This window comes from Ixodes scapularis, unplaced genomic scaffold, assembly GCF_016920785.2.
Source record: "Ixodes scapularis isolate PalLabHiFi unplaced genomic scaffold, ASM1692078v2 ptg001212l_1___fragment_1__unscaffolded, whole genome shotgun sequence".
NCBI classification, from domain to species: Eukaryota; Metazoa; Arthropoda; class Arachnida; order Ixodida; family Ixodidae; genus Ixodes; species Ixodes scapularis.
In genome coordinates this window covers 1,188,862-1,203,615 of record NW_024610117.1, presented here as the reverse complement: position 1 = coordinate 1,203,615, position 14,754 = coordinate 1,188,862, and positions in this window count along the sequence as shown.

Genomic DNA, 14,754 nt, shown 5'->3' with positions numbered 1-14,754 from the left:
ATCTCATTTGAGTTCACTTTTGAAGAAAAATAACAAGGGTCAATAGAGTTCGATTCAAGTGGCATTCCTTGGTCACAAAAAAAATACTTTTTCAAATTAGATACTCTTCCTTTTTTCGAAAAATGCTTTTACGTTCATCAAAATGGACGCGAGTGGCGAGATATTCGATGCTTTCCTACTTCAGAAAGATTGTACTGGATGGGAACGTCTAGTCTTGTATGCCGGCCGAAACCTCGATGAGCCTGAAATCTGATGTCAATCATCGGAAACGTGAACGCCTAGCTGTTGTATCGGCAAAAAAGATAAACGCAAGAAAAATGAAGAGAAAAAATAGAAGAGAGGTTGGAGTCGGTTTCGAAAATCTAGGATTGAAACTTGACGGTTTCAGGTCAACAAAAAAATATTTAATATGATTTTTTGAACTCAGATAACCAAATATTCAATAGCCTTTGGTGCCAGAAAAGAAATTCAATGTTTTCGCTTTAACCGTGTCAGAATGTGTGCATTGAATACAATGCGTGTAATATAAAACACGTTATACAAATAATTATCTATGTGCATGTCGGTCTACGCTGCACGTTTAAGTGTTGATTTTTGTAAAAACGTCGAGGTCTTAATTCCCAGAAAGATTGAGGCTGGCATGATTTCACAATAGTACCGAATATTCGATCCACGAGTTCGGGGACTTCCTAAAAGCACACGGGATCGAGCACAAATTTACGCTTTTTATCATCGTTCAAATGAAGCCTCGGAAATTTAAGCGGAAAGAACTGCTTAAAAAGAGGCTGAGTGATCAAACAAAAACGCTAAATCAGGACATTGCAATGTTGAATTGTTGAACTACGTATTGTTCAGCTAGGTATCTTTGAACTACGTATTTTTGAATTTCAAAGAAACAGGTGATCCAGACTCTAGCTCCTTCTCTGGTGGAAGTCCATTGGCCACCCACGTTAATGTGATTGGTTTCAACGCTGTCCTTGCTTGCAGTGCGTGCAAGTAGTACTCAGGTGGCTTACCAGCTGGTTTGAGGCTGCTCACTTGATTTGTGAACTCCTTGTTCGGATTGTCTGCCTAGGACAAGCTGAAGAGTGCCAGGTTTGCAACTTTCTCGCGCTTGTAGCCGTTTGAATTATTGCGTTTTCACTCTGGGGCTTCGGATTCTGCGAGAAAGAGTAGATACAGGGTCAAAGTTTCTATTACCCTCCTGGTTTTTGGCTCTTTCCCTTTCCCTGCGGTATAAAGTTGTTGCTGCTTCCTCAAATAGAACTTGAAGTGATTGTTGGAATTCTCCTGAGTCGCAAAATCAGGTGCTTCTGCGTGCCCTTTCTACGGCCCTGTCGCGTTCTTTTCTGCGGCCTCTGCATTCCTAGAAATTTCCACAGCGTTCTGGAAGGTCAAGTTCTTTTCCACCGACAGCCGTTTCTGAACAATCTTTTCCCGGATGCCACGCACGAGGGGAGGGTCGGTGATCGACTGTGCTAGTCCACCGTAGCTTAAAGCACGTGGGCCAAAATCTCTCACAGCAGAGGGGAAGGATCCTGGGTCACATTCCCACCATGCCCGTTTCGATCTAGATAAGAATCGTACCGGCGTGCTGTCGTGATCACTACTGCGTGATGTCCGTCAAAGGGCCCAGGCTAGCAGTGATACTGCACTGGCTAAATTTATCATCTTCAATGTAAACTGGTGTTGCCGCATCTCAAAGGCAGACGGACATTACGCTGTTAAACACAAACGTCAAGTTTGGCGTTTCTTTGCCACATACGAGGCGGTGCCTCAGCATGCGGCTCAAAGCTGTGCTGAAGTTGCAATGTTTCGTCATCTGCCGAAGTTCAGCGACGAACACCGCCACCCTTTTGTTCTCGACATTGTCCCCCGCGTTGAAGCTAAATCTCTTGGAGATTTCTGATGTGGGGCGGACTAAAGCAGTTGTTCAGGTCACGATGGCCTCTATAGTTACGACCCCGTCACATAAAAGTCCCACAGCGCCAGCCTAGAGACCGTGCTGTTTTTCAGTCCGACCGAGAGGTTGCGGTGCATCTCAGCTGTTCTGTTAGAGAGCCTGCATTAGAGAGAGTTTCCAGCTGCTCGATCGGGGTGACGTGGTTTATAGCCGCATTTGCAATAACAGCTGCACGTAGGTGACAAAATATTGGTCGTCTGCCAGCGTCTCCGCCGTTCCTGCTGTTTTATTCTTCACCCCCTGAGAACGCAAGGCATCCGCACTTGCCACTTATCGACGCAGGATGTATCTGTCAGTAAATTGCAAAAGCTCCCCATGGTTGAATCGATCATCTCTTCATTCTAAGATATCAATGTCCAGGTCGTGGTACAGTGCGAGCTGCGTTTCTGTGGAAGAGAAAGAAAAATATGTCAGGAGGACAGATTAAAACTTAACTAACAGTGTTAGATAACGGGGCGAAAGCAAACCATTCATACGCTATCTGCGGCCGCGTCGTGCTTGTTCATGTCGATGCTCCCAAGCCTTTCTTGCAAGCCCTGAGCCACTTTGAACAGCGGAGTGATTGCGTCATGAAGTGGACGACACTAAAGTATAGTCCATTTATTTAGTTACTGTTCAATCCCTCAAAGGCCGACGAATTGTACAGGGGAGGGGTAAAGCAAACACACACACACAAAAAGAGAAAACAAAAAGATGCGGCGAGAATTACAAACATAGAAAAATACGTTCTGATTGGCAAAAGCTGAACGCAACATCTGCTACGAAGAAAATAAATGAAAGCATATGACTCATGTTGGCTTATCAAATAGAAAGGTAAACAGCGATTGGTGAACAAGAAAATAATCGGGTATATTTGCGATATTAGCTGGATGGTGGCTCCAGGCGTCTGCCGATAAATAAATAAAAAGAGGTGTTCGTTTGGCAACGTGTTAATACATCTTTATTCTGATGATCCACACCGGAAGAGCAATGGTTAGGCACTGTATTGAAACGGTGTCGTAACTAATGGTGATAAAACACTTCGTAAAGCAGGCAAAGTCGAAAAACCTTTCTACGTAATCACAAACCGGTTAAGAACAAACTGGGCTTCATTAATAATATGATGGAGGTTCCATCATAATTAGACAATAAAACGAACGGCGTTATTTTGAACTAGTTCGAGAGTTTTATGTAGAACGCAATAGTTAGGATCTCAAATGGAGGCTGCGTGTTTTAATTTTGACCGTACAAGAGTGCTATAAACAAGAAGTTTTAAGTTAACTGGGGCTGTTCTGATGCTTTGTCGCATTTATCGGAACAAGCGGTTAGCATTGGCGATTATTATATAGACATGATGTTTCCAGGTTAAGTCGATTATATAGTAAAACCTAGATAACGGTATGAGTTCACAGATTCAAGTTAAATGTATGTCAGTGTACATGTTGAGGGGCGCGCGCCTTCCGGTAATCTCGCATTAGCCTGGATTTGTTAGGGTTAAAGTTCAGTACTCCAGTTTTTTCACCAAAGAGTAATATTATTTAAATCAGATCGCAAAAGGCGTTAATCGTTATGAACATGAACTTCTCGACAAATTACAGTCATCCGCGTATAAATGCATGGAGGAAGAAATACAACTTGGTAAATCAAAAATGACTACAAGAAAAAAAAAACCGGCCTAAAGCCGAACCTTGGGGTACGCTCGATTCTACAGCAGTCAGGAAAGAATTATTGCCATTTACAGTTACATATTAAGTGCGTTTGGTAAGAAAGCATTCCAGCCAAGTTAACAAATTAGGATATAGGTTTAATGAAGAAAGTTTAAGCATTAGTAACCGATGATTAACCTTTTCAAATTCTTTATAAAAATCAAGAGAATACAGTCAGCTTGATACTTTTTTGTCCAGCATAGCATGGAAAGAATATGTGAAATGAGGCAGCTGCGTTTCACAAGAAAATGATCGATGGAAACCATGTTGAACAGGGCCAAAAAAAAAAATGATTCTAGGTTGGTACCAATTCGGGGGTAAATTATGTGCTCCATTAGTTTACGGAGAATAATTGTTAGTGAAATGAGTAGACATTTTAATGTGAAAGGCTTGTTAGCGAATTGGTCCAGTGGAACCACCTTCGCAGTTTTTCATTCTATTGGGAGAGTGACACACTCGAAAAACTGCTGGAAAGGTGGCAAAAAAAAAAAAAAAAGGATGAGTACATTTTACTTTCTTTTAGATATTTTGAGGTAATATTATAACTTTCACATGACGATGATAGAGCAGCATGAGGGAACAGCTCTCCCCGCATGTGTGCTCCGGGTGACTTGGTTGTAAGTATAGTAGAGGTCATGGTTCGGGATTGCCACTAGCTCCTTGTATTTCTCTTCTGGTTGTACCCGTGCTATAGCGGCCTACCAAATGTCTCGTACATGTCGGTTACGACGGTGGACAATAAAACCACAAAAATATCTTTGTCACTTTTTGATGTTGTTTTGATGGAATAAAGCGTCCAGCCGTTTTGATTTGGGTATTCCAGGTTTGGTTTTGTCCTATCCTTTACCTTGCCTAATATTGTCGACACAGTTTCGGAAGCCGCAAGAAAAGCTCGCTCAGTTTTTCTTTACAGGGAGGTGCTCAGATCACTTGCCTGTTTACATCCGTGGTTGATGCTGTCAAAGATTTCGTGATCCCGTTTCCGTGATCCCGAACTTCGACGCTAGTAGCTATGTTTGTTTTTGCCTTTGAGTTTAATTAATATTGTAAGGGGCCGGCATAACAACGGAATTAATGGCAGCCGTTCGTCTCTTCTCGAAGTTCTTTGTGCCGAGCGCAGGTTTGGATCGGGGGTTGCACGCAGAGCAGTATATTGAGAGAGTTTGGTCAATAGGAGGAGCCGCATATTCTCCCGTGATGATCTGGCAAAATAAAATGAAACCGAGGGGACCTTAACGGAGCCACGCACTGTGGCGCAGGTAGTTTTTGTTTCTAAATTAGGCTGAAAGTGCACGAATGGTTAATTGTGAGGGATTGGTAGAAATAGGGAGTTTCAAGGTACTGAGTGCGTTTACTGATACAGAGAAAATGACATTGACGAGAATAGTTTTCTTAAACATAAGGCGAAACTGCAAACACAGGGTGCTTGTTCTGGGTTAGGGTCAAAATACCCACAAGGTCTTGACCACGGTCTTAACCGTTCTCTGAACCATTACCGCGGCTGTGACTGCAATCAAAAGAGGGATTGAGTGTATTTTTAATGTCGCGGTGACGAAAGCGTCACATGCGTTTCCCTTTCAGTTTACGAGGGGTCACATATTCAACACTGGCGTGTTGAAATGAAATAGTTGAATACATTCTTCACTAACAATTTTGATTGGGGGTATTCGTTAAGCTCATAGCCTCCGATAGAAAAATATTTGTGGTTGTTGGTTGGTCACAAAATCTGTCTATCATCACATCCCAGGTCACTGAAACAATTTCGACGAATGACGTGCCCTTATGTTCGCCCCATTCTTACCAATTAATGACCAAACTATCTACCTCCATGGCTCCGGTTGCACGATGGGGAGGAAGCGCCCTCTCTCAGCCGTTGTGTATTCAATACACATAACTGATACGAAACACGCAAAGCCCGTGCTTAAGATATTTTGAGAAAAAAAGTGTTACAACAATTTATCGTGAAAATTTCTTATTAACTGTTTCTCTTGTTTGCTCTAGCAATCCCGGTCTTTCAAGTACGCAATTGTTTATAAACTTATTAATTTTTTTGTCGTCATTGACGTCATTATTGCGATGTCTCTCGAAGTAAATATTCCAGATAGGCAGATAAGTCGCCATTTTTTTTTTATTAGTTTAGGAAGCCACCAAAGAAAATTCTGATGAAATCGGGTTTCGATTCCAGGTTCTGGCGAATAAACTGGTCAGGTGCGCCCTACTCCACTCCCATATCACTGTACAGTTTTCTTTTCAAACCATTCCACCATGCCGCGACGTTCTGCGGCAGTTTGTATCTGGCTTATATAGGCAACAAAGTGGAAGGTATCCAGTTAGAGTCGATCTATAGACACGTGCCGCTGCGTTGCTCGTGGCACGACAGCGTATTTGTACACGGTGGTCGATACGCGGCATGGCACTGTCGTTCGCCCCGAATTGGCTGCTCCTCGAAGAGGACGCTGCGTCGCCACACGCAGCAGCGCGCGGTTGTTGCACCGGCCGGAAGTGGGCGCTGCGCGTATATCACTGGGGCACATTTGAACCCACCCCCCTGCTCCCACGCCCATAGAGTAATATACACAAGGTAAAGAGCGGACACTGCCATAGGCCCCAGCGGCCCAGATAGATCAGTGACAGGTAGCGCTCCTAGCGGGCGGTATTAAGCATAATCTGATTCCGTTTCCGGTCAAGTTAGTTTCGGTTTCGGTTTGGGCGTTTCGGCTCCGGTTCTCCGGTGCCCCTCTCTCTTTTTTCCCCGCCTCGCTCGGCTCTCGGGATTCCCGAAGCCGCTGTTTTTTTTTTTTTAATACTGACGCACTTTTGCTTTATTTTTTACGATAGAGTCCGTGCAAAATGTGTCAAACAATAGTTCAACTTACTTCACAAAGCAGAAGTATATATATTTCTTGTTCTTTTTCTATTGTAAAGCATTGAAGTTACACCATCGCCGCATTGACTCCTGACTGGTGGAGCATTTTGGGGTCAACAACAGTAAGTGGTTCGAACATATTTTATTGGACCACATTCATGTATACATGATTTACTTCAGAAGCTCTGTATGTTTTATACGAAAGAGATCGATACTCACAAAAATAAATGACTATGAAGGACGTCAGCATATCGTACACTTCGTAATAAATTCTTAGCGGAACCAAGTTAAAAACCCTTTCCACGGAGAACAGGCTGTATGATACATTCACTTTGACGCCTACTTGGGTACGGGAAGTAAATGCAAAAATAAATAAGACATCGCTATCGTTACCAGTCATAAAAGTATAATAACAGTGCGAAGCACACGCCGGATAGTACACATTCCGCGATTTCCGGCAAATATAAAAAAACACCAAATTGCATAGCCTCAAACTCACTGCGGGCGAGCCATTAACAAACAATGAGAACTCTATTCGAAATCTGACAAGATTCAACGTCCCTAAACATTCCCCGAAATTGTTCAGAAAAGAAATATGGCTTCAGAAAAAAGCGGCTAAAAAACTATGGACAGTAGATACAAAAGTGGATACATTTTCTTTCAAATATTTTTAGCCTCTATACACAATTTTCTGTCGAAATTTTGTAGAAAGTGGACAAATATTTTTGTTAGGGAGCCGTGATACACATTCGCTGGAGAAATGGGAAACAAATATTTGGAGAGCAAGCTGCACCGCCCACTTAATAAACACTTTTTGTTTTTGGTTTGGCAACCGCCTCTGTTAATACACTATTAACAGTTAAACCTGTCTCGTTGCTTACTAGCCACTGAAGAGTACAACCGAACTTTGTCCAAATTCCGGTTAAGAAATCAAACATGTCAACACAAGCGTATTCAGCAAAACAATTTTAAAAACCTTTTGTGGTACTCCTCTGGGCAAAGGCTAAAACCACCCAGACCTCAAAGTGTGCTATACAAGGCGGCACACACTCCTCGAAAATGTGCCACACTCTCTATTATGGAAAGAAAGTGATTTTCCAGTTGCTGAATGAAATGAAAGGCAGCCTGTGATGGTACTATTAAGTTACCGAAGAATTTTCCGGGCATGTGGTATGCTTTAGGAACAAGACAGTATTGGTGAGGCCTGGTCAAGTTATTAGACTTATCCGATAGCAGCTGAGAACAGCCATAGCTGTAAGTTGTCTGTTCAAGCAAAAGCTTGATCAAATAGCCCCAAACGTAATAAAAAAGTCGACGAGTCATCAATTATGCTAGACCTGATGTCTGATGCCAGCTCAGAAATATCCTCCAGTGGTAGGAAGTCATCAATTGGAAGACATTCCACAATGTCTGAAATTAAACTTTCATGGTGCGAAGATATTTGCAACTCCTTTAGGAGGTCAGCCTTGTCATCCTCTACGTTTTCATTGTCCGACAGTTTGAACAGTTTTTTTTATCGAGAGGTGTTTTAGTCCTGAGGTGAACTGATGCACATTTGGGTTTGTGTTGCAGCCCAGCATTTGTCGTATATAGCTCCAAAAACGTTCTCAATGTGTCTTGCTGCAGGCGTCGTGTAAGTAAGTCATGGCTGCTTGAAAGCAGTAGTGTGAGTTATGGCTGCTTGAAAGCTCATCCCAGAGCACGAGGACACTTTTTATAGTAACTTGCCACCCCATGATGGCTTATGGCTGCCTCCTACTTTGGAACTGCCATGCTGAAATCCATCCGAGTTACTGGTGGAGAAAATCAAGTATTTCAGATTCTCCCTTCAAAATGGCATGACGCAGCTTCTGCCCTGTCTACTTGAATTTTGTAGCTATTTAGAGAATCAAAAAGTATGCACATCCTATCACAGAAATAGGCTGTAGCCATGGTTGCCTCAGGAAGTTCCTTGGCCTAAAAAAGGGATATGATTTCAAGAAAGAGTGAGGCACTCAGTACCTGTGGGGCACAATTTTCTTCCATGTTACAGAAAGGTTCTTAAAAAAATGTGTCTCTCAGTAAGTTTTGGAGCCAATTGCAAGCTCATCTCATGAATAGAACAATAAAGTTCAACAATAGAGGACCACTCAATGACCTCATTTCCAATGCACAGTTTGTGGGCTTGGAGATTGCTCTTGGTTTTTTTTTTTGGGAAGGTGCGGAACATCAAAGACAAAGTAAACGTGTTCGTTGTCAACTTCAAAAAATGGCTTATCTACACACACACCAAGCTTACGTTTGAAGCCCCCTAACCACAGACCACAGCCTTTACTGTGAAGCCAACGGTCTTAAGCTCCCGAATGAGAGGAATGAGGAGACTGCGTTAAACAGAAGACGTTTTTGGAGTGTGCACAACAGTGTATGCAAGGGGCTAAACGCACCTCCTGGAAATTTCAGACAGCATAACAACCAAGGCTCTATCTGCAATGTTAGAGGTTCCTTCAACACCGTCACCTGTAAACCCATGGAAAATGTCGTGTGCAGGGTCGTTAGTTAAATTCTTTTTTTTTAAACAATCTCATCGAAAATCAACATGCACACACGTTCAAGTGCAGCCAGACAGCCCGGCAGAAACAACAGCGCGAGAAGCTCGAACCGATCGGCTCCACGAATTCACGCCGAGCATGCGAGCACGCGGGCGGTCATGCGTCACCTTGATTGATGCAAAGTCGACCGAACATGATGCAGCAGAAAGCACAGATGGACGGCACGCACGGCACAGACGAACTACGCAGGGACGAGCAGAGGCCATGCAGAATGATGCAGAGGCGACGGCGTGCAGGCAGGCAGGCCATGGCAGGCACCATTCATCACGTGGTTTTTGTGACGTATTTCATTTAAACTATCTAGTCGTTTTAAGTACTTTAAATAATTTTAAAGCATTGCCCTTTAAGTAAGAAATAAACACTTTACACAGAAAGAGTTTTAAGTAATTTTAACCAAATTGCAGAAAAGCGCCACGTAGCGGAGGGTATGAAACGCACTATCTGGGCCGCGAATCGGCTCCTGTGTCCTCTCTTTACGTTTACTATATTACTCTATGCCACGCCCGCTTACTCCGCTTCGCAGCGAAAGTCTTCGGCGGCTCATTTGGACGCGCAACGTCGCCGCGAATCGGCGAGAAGAAGAGGAGGGGGGAGGTAAGTTAAAACGCGTTCCAATGATACACCCCCAAAACCTATCGGCTGCTGTGCCGCTTGTCGTTTACCATTTAACGATACCCAACACGATATTCACCACTCGTTGCCTTCTACGTGATTTCTAGAAACCTTTCCCCCTTCTGTTCCAGCACGTGTACGGATGCGTGTGCTTGTGCTTCTTTATTATTTTTTTACAGAGCCATCTTGTTACGATTTGTTACACGGTGCTAAATGAACCTTTCAAAGCCTCGCCTTGCGCATGCCCCAGGGTGCACCTAACAGCACAATGGTGGCCGTAATGACCTCAAAGGAAAACACCCCATGGAATTAAGAGTTGCGCGCTTGCTTTACACCTGCCGCCGCGCCGCTATTCACCGAGATCCGATCACGTGAGGAGGAAACTCCAAATTCCGCGCAGGAAAGCCGGCGCTACAGGAATGAACACGCAATTCTGGCTTCCGTAATGAGCCTATAGGGAGTATTCACTGGCGGCCATATCCTTGTGCGCTGCTGCACACTTAACTTTTTTACACCCTTTAAGGGTGCTACAGCACCCTTTAGGGGTGCTGCAGGGGGTTTGCACCCTTCACTTAGCAGTCCAGCACTCTTTTTCTTGCAGGGTTAGCACCCCTCACGACGAGCGCGAGGGTGTATGAGCGCGAGCACCCTTCCGATTCATTGTGAGGGGTGCTAAAAGTTGGAAGGGTGTTGGAAGCGTGGTCAGTTATTCGGTCAAGGGTGTTCTTTATATTTAACAGCATAATTTAGAAAAAGAAGGAAGCGATAGATATCTGTATGTCGTCTTCAGTTTATATAACTGGGCTCAGCGTACATTAGATGAATTAATGAACCACAGTATATTTTTTTTATTCATTTTATTTTTATTTATGACTAATCAACCAAAATCTGTTACTCCGAAAATACGATTGCCATCTGTTTCAAATTACGACCAGCAAAAATAAAGCTCAATCAATCAACTAATATTTACTGCAGAGTTAAGGAAGAACCACTGGACTTCACGCTGGCATAGTTCAATAATAACAATAAAAATAAAATCATTTATTGTTTTTTGCAGTGCCCAGGGACATTCAATAGACCGATCCCACAGCTAGTTTGAGTACGCCACCGCTGCCGACATGCATCGTGGGAGCTGTAGTCTTTCTGCACATGCGACAACCCTGCTAGAGGTCTGCGCGAGCAGAGCACGAGGCGGCATGAGCTATCTCGTGAATTGGCGCCTGCCTCCTACGAACTACAGCTATGGCGGAGTCACGCATGCGTGGAACGCTTGTTGAGATCGGTCTATTGGTCCTCTTGCTAGCGTAGTTCAACAGAACGTATGAACAGATATGCTTGCGCGCGCACACACACACATACACGCGCGCACGCGCGTACGCGAGCATGTACTCGCACAAACGCACGCAGACGCACGCACAAACAACCACGCGGACGTATCCACACGCGCACACGAACACGGGCGCATGCACGCACACACGCACGCACGGAAATGAATACGACAAACGAAACGTGCTTGAGCTATAGTTTCGGTTTCGTGTTGAAAAAGAAAACCTGAAGTTTAGATAAAACCGAAGATAGACTAAATTTTTGTTAACTTTCTACAACATTATAGTGACACTATTAATAGTAATATAATACTTATTTGCTTAGTTTTGTTTTCAAAAAAAAAAGAAGAGCCTTTTGAAGACTGCGCAAGGACCATCGCTATTGCACTCAGCTGCCTTTGGCAGTGACCGTTTTGGGCAGGCTTCGAGGGTCGCTTCCTTTTTACGTTTTCGCAGATATTTTAGATATCTTCCTTACGAATAACGTGTTCAAGCATAGCAAGCAATGACTGAGACCTGGGAGACGCTGCGTTACCAACGCAAGTTGCGGACAGTCCATCAACACTGCTGCAAACGCCGGTGAGCACTTCTGTTTCTGCGAACTGCGTCGCTGTTTCAAACTGTCGTGTATCATGGGCTTGCTAAGCTATGCTCGATTCTAACGATGCTTCTGGCTGGTGTTATTTCGCTATTTGAAAAGAGCGCACGTTGTTCAAAACCTACGGCTTGCTCCGCAGGGTGTGAGAGATTCGTGTGCGGCGGAGCCGAGAGGCTGTTCTGGGCGCCGTTCTGGGCGCCGTTCTACGACGTTCGTCCGACGACGCTTTTGCGGAGCGTTCAAGTGCAGTCTGACGGCAGTTCAAGCAATCACAGGTCATGCTAGTTCTGCCGTGTGGTCTCAACAGCCGCTCGCCACCGATTCGTTTCGTAAAGCGGGAGCGAGAAAAAACGTTACAAGAGCGAGCAGCATGATTTCTTGCCTATGCTTATGCCTGTGCCGCAGAGACGCGCGGTATCTTCGCGTATGCCGAAGCGGCACGCTTTCGAAGTTTATGATTGTGCGATGTAAATAAAGTGAGTTTGGACTTCGCGTTTTTATGGGGCAGCGAAAGCCGCTACAAAAAGCAAAAAGCAAAAGTATGAAAAAATGCGAAAAGATCCTGAATATTCGATGGTGTTGAAAGACTACCAACGTACCGACTCGCCCAGTTATTCTTTCTGTAAAAATATGATAGCCAATAGTAATAAATGAAATAAATACCAACTTTTAATTGGTTATAAATCATGTGTAATTCATGCAGTACAGCCTTCCCTGCTCTGTTGCTTTCATGATATCAGGTAATGCGTAAATGTATAGGATAGTTCACAGGAACAATTTATGTCCGACCCATTATATTGTATGTTTTCTCTAAATGCTTGAAGTTATATAAAAAATACTCATCGTAAATTAAGCCGCACCACTGAATGTACAATAGCTTGTGACTTTTATGTATGTTCCCAGCAAAAGAAAAAGATGCATTCAAAAAGGGCCAATTATTGCGTTTCCTCTCTGTTAAAGCTTTTTTCGGGTGCGCTCAAAACTTGGGTGTCTACGTCTAAAAGAGTGGAATTGACATTTCCCGCAGGGCTGGCAGGCCTGACCCAGTTTGGCTGGCAGCTTGCAACCTATGGGAACCTGGGGAACTGAACCACAAGAGTGAGAGTGACGCCCACCCTGCACTTCCTCTAAGATGGCACCATAAGGAAGAGGGAGCTGCCCCCAAAGTGAATGCAATGGCAGGTGGGTCGTTACAGTGAACCCCCATACAGATGATACCAAACAGAAAATCATTAAAAATAAATTATTATTAGAAACAAAGAACGGGAGTCGCACAGACAAGGAGGAGGAGATGAACACAGTGCTGTGTCATGTCCATATGCTCTGTTCCCATATTCTTCACAATTTATTTTAATAATTGTCTACCAACTGGTCCAATCATCAGCACTAGCCAACAAGAGTATGCTGCTATATTTTACTCTGCATTAACACTGTGCTTACAGTTAAATCCTACAGTAATGAACAAACAAAAAATGGGAGCAAGCCAGGCACGTAACCAAAATCTTGATTCGGCGGCACCCATGACAAAATGCTGTATGAGGGGGATGGGGGAGAAGAGGCCCCAGCAAAATGGAAGACTGGAGAGGGGGGGGGGGGGAACGGAGAGGGGATGGGCTTTCGTTATCTTTTGAGTAGGACAGGCGCTGGCAGTGCCTCTGTGCTACTGGGAAAGCTGGAGTTGATATCCTTCAAATTAATTGGATCCAAAAAGCTATAATATGTATTAGCGGCTGAGAAACTGCCCTGGAGGAATGCTGGCAGAGGGTAACAAAATTGAATGCGCACACGACAGAACAATAATACGGAAAAACAAGACGGAAAGAATAATCCACTACCGATGGAGTTGCCATGCAGTTGCTTTCATTTTGTGCGTTGTGACGTCGTTGGGCTCCCTGAAGCAACTAGCTAGGCATGTCAGTTTGTACTGGGCAAAAGACGATGAAGGAGCATTTTTTTTGTTGCTATTTATGACCTTCCATTTCAGCTTCTTCACATAAAAGGAATCCTTAGAATCCCTGTATTGGTGGTTTGGGCAACCTAGGCAATAAGGAGAGAATTATGTTACTAGTGCATTATGTTTTAATTGAACAAGGCAGAACCAGCTTGTGCTGCAGTGGCGTCACATAATGCCGAATGCACGTGACTTGCGACGCATTGGCGATGCCTCATGAAGCAACTACGATGGGTCAGACCCGCTATGTCTTTTTTAAGGCAAAATGAATATTATAATCAGGGAGCTGCAGCAGTTATCTATTAAGGTACTTTTTATTTAATATTGCAGATAAACAAGGAACATCTGAAGTTATAATTATAAAGTATGGAATCATTAAGCAACGAAAACATCAAATCATCAACACACCCGCCATGAAGCGGTGGAACAGGGGGCGCACCACAGTAGCTCTCAGCAGTAAAGGCGCACTTGAGCAGTTGTCACAGCTGTGCAGTGGCTGCGATTACACCTGTGTGATCGCAGGAAACTTTGCTTAGAACCCAGCTCCTTAATTTTGTGCAACAGGTGGTTATGGGACTAATGCAACAAATGCTCGCCAATCTGTGCCTTCGACTCGCCGGGCGCTGTAAGTAGGCATGCTCGGAACATTTGCGTGGTCTTGGTCGTCTTCTGCTGCCCCTGATACCGGCTGGAGTCAAGAGTCTTCGCCAGTGCGCTTTAGACGCTTACAAGAAGTATGCTTGTACTGCACTACATCCAGCTCCACACTCCTTTTAGTACCCGAAGCTCCAACTTCGATGGACCTTGCAAATCATGTAGGCAAGCGCCGTGGAAGGCGAGCCCTCCACGGCGCCATGGGCATGAAAACTGTAGAGAATTTCTACTAATCTTATACTGGAACGGTGCTACTATTTTTCAGACATCTTGGCAGTAGCGGCTACGATGATCGTGGTTTACAATGTCAAGGAAACCATGGCACTGACACATCTGTTTGTTGGAGAGGAGGTAAGCTCTCAACTATCCTTTGTAGCATAGGTTGCAACATGTAACCTAGCGCTTTTGATGAACTCCCTTGCGCACAATCTTTCTAAGCAAATGTTTAGGCAACATTGGGGCACATATGCAATTGTGAATGTATCCATCTTATTAAAGTTTTCCATTTTCTT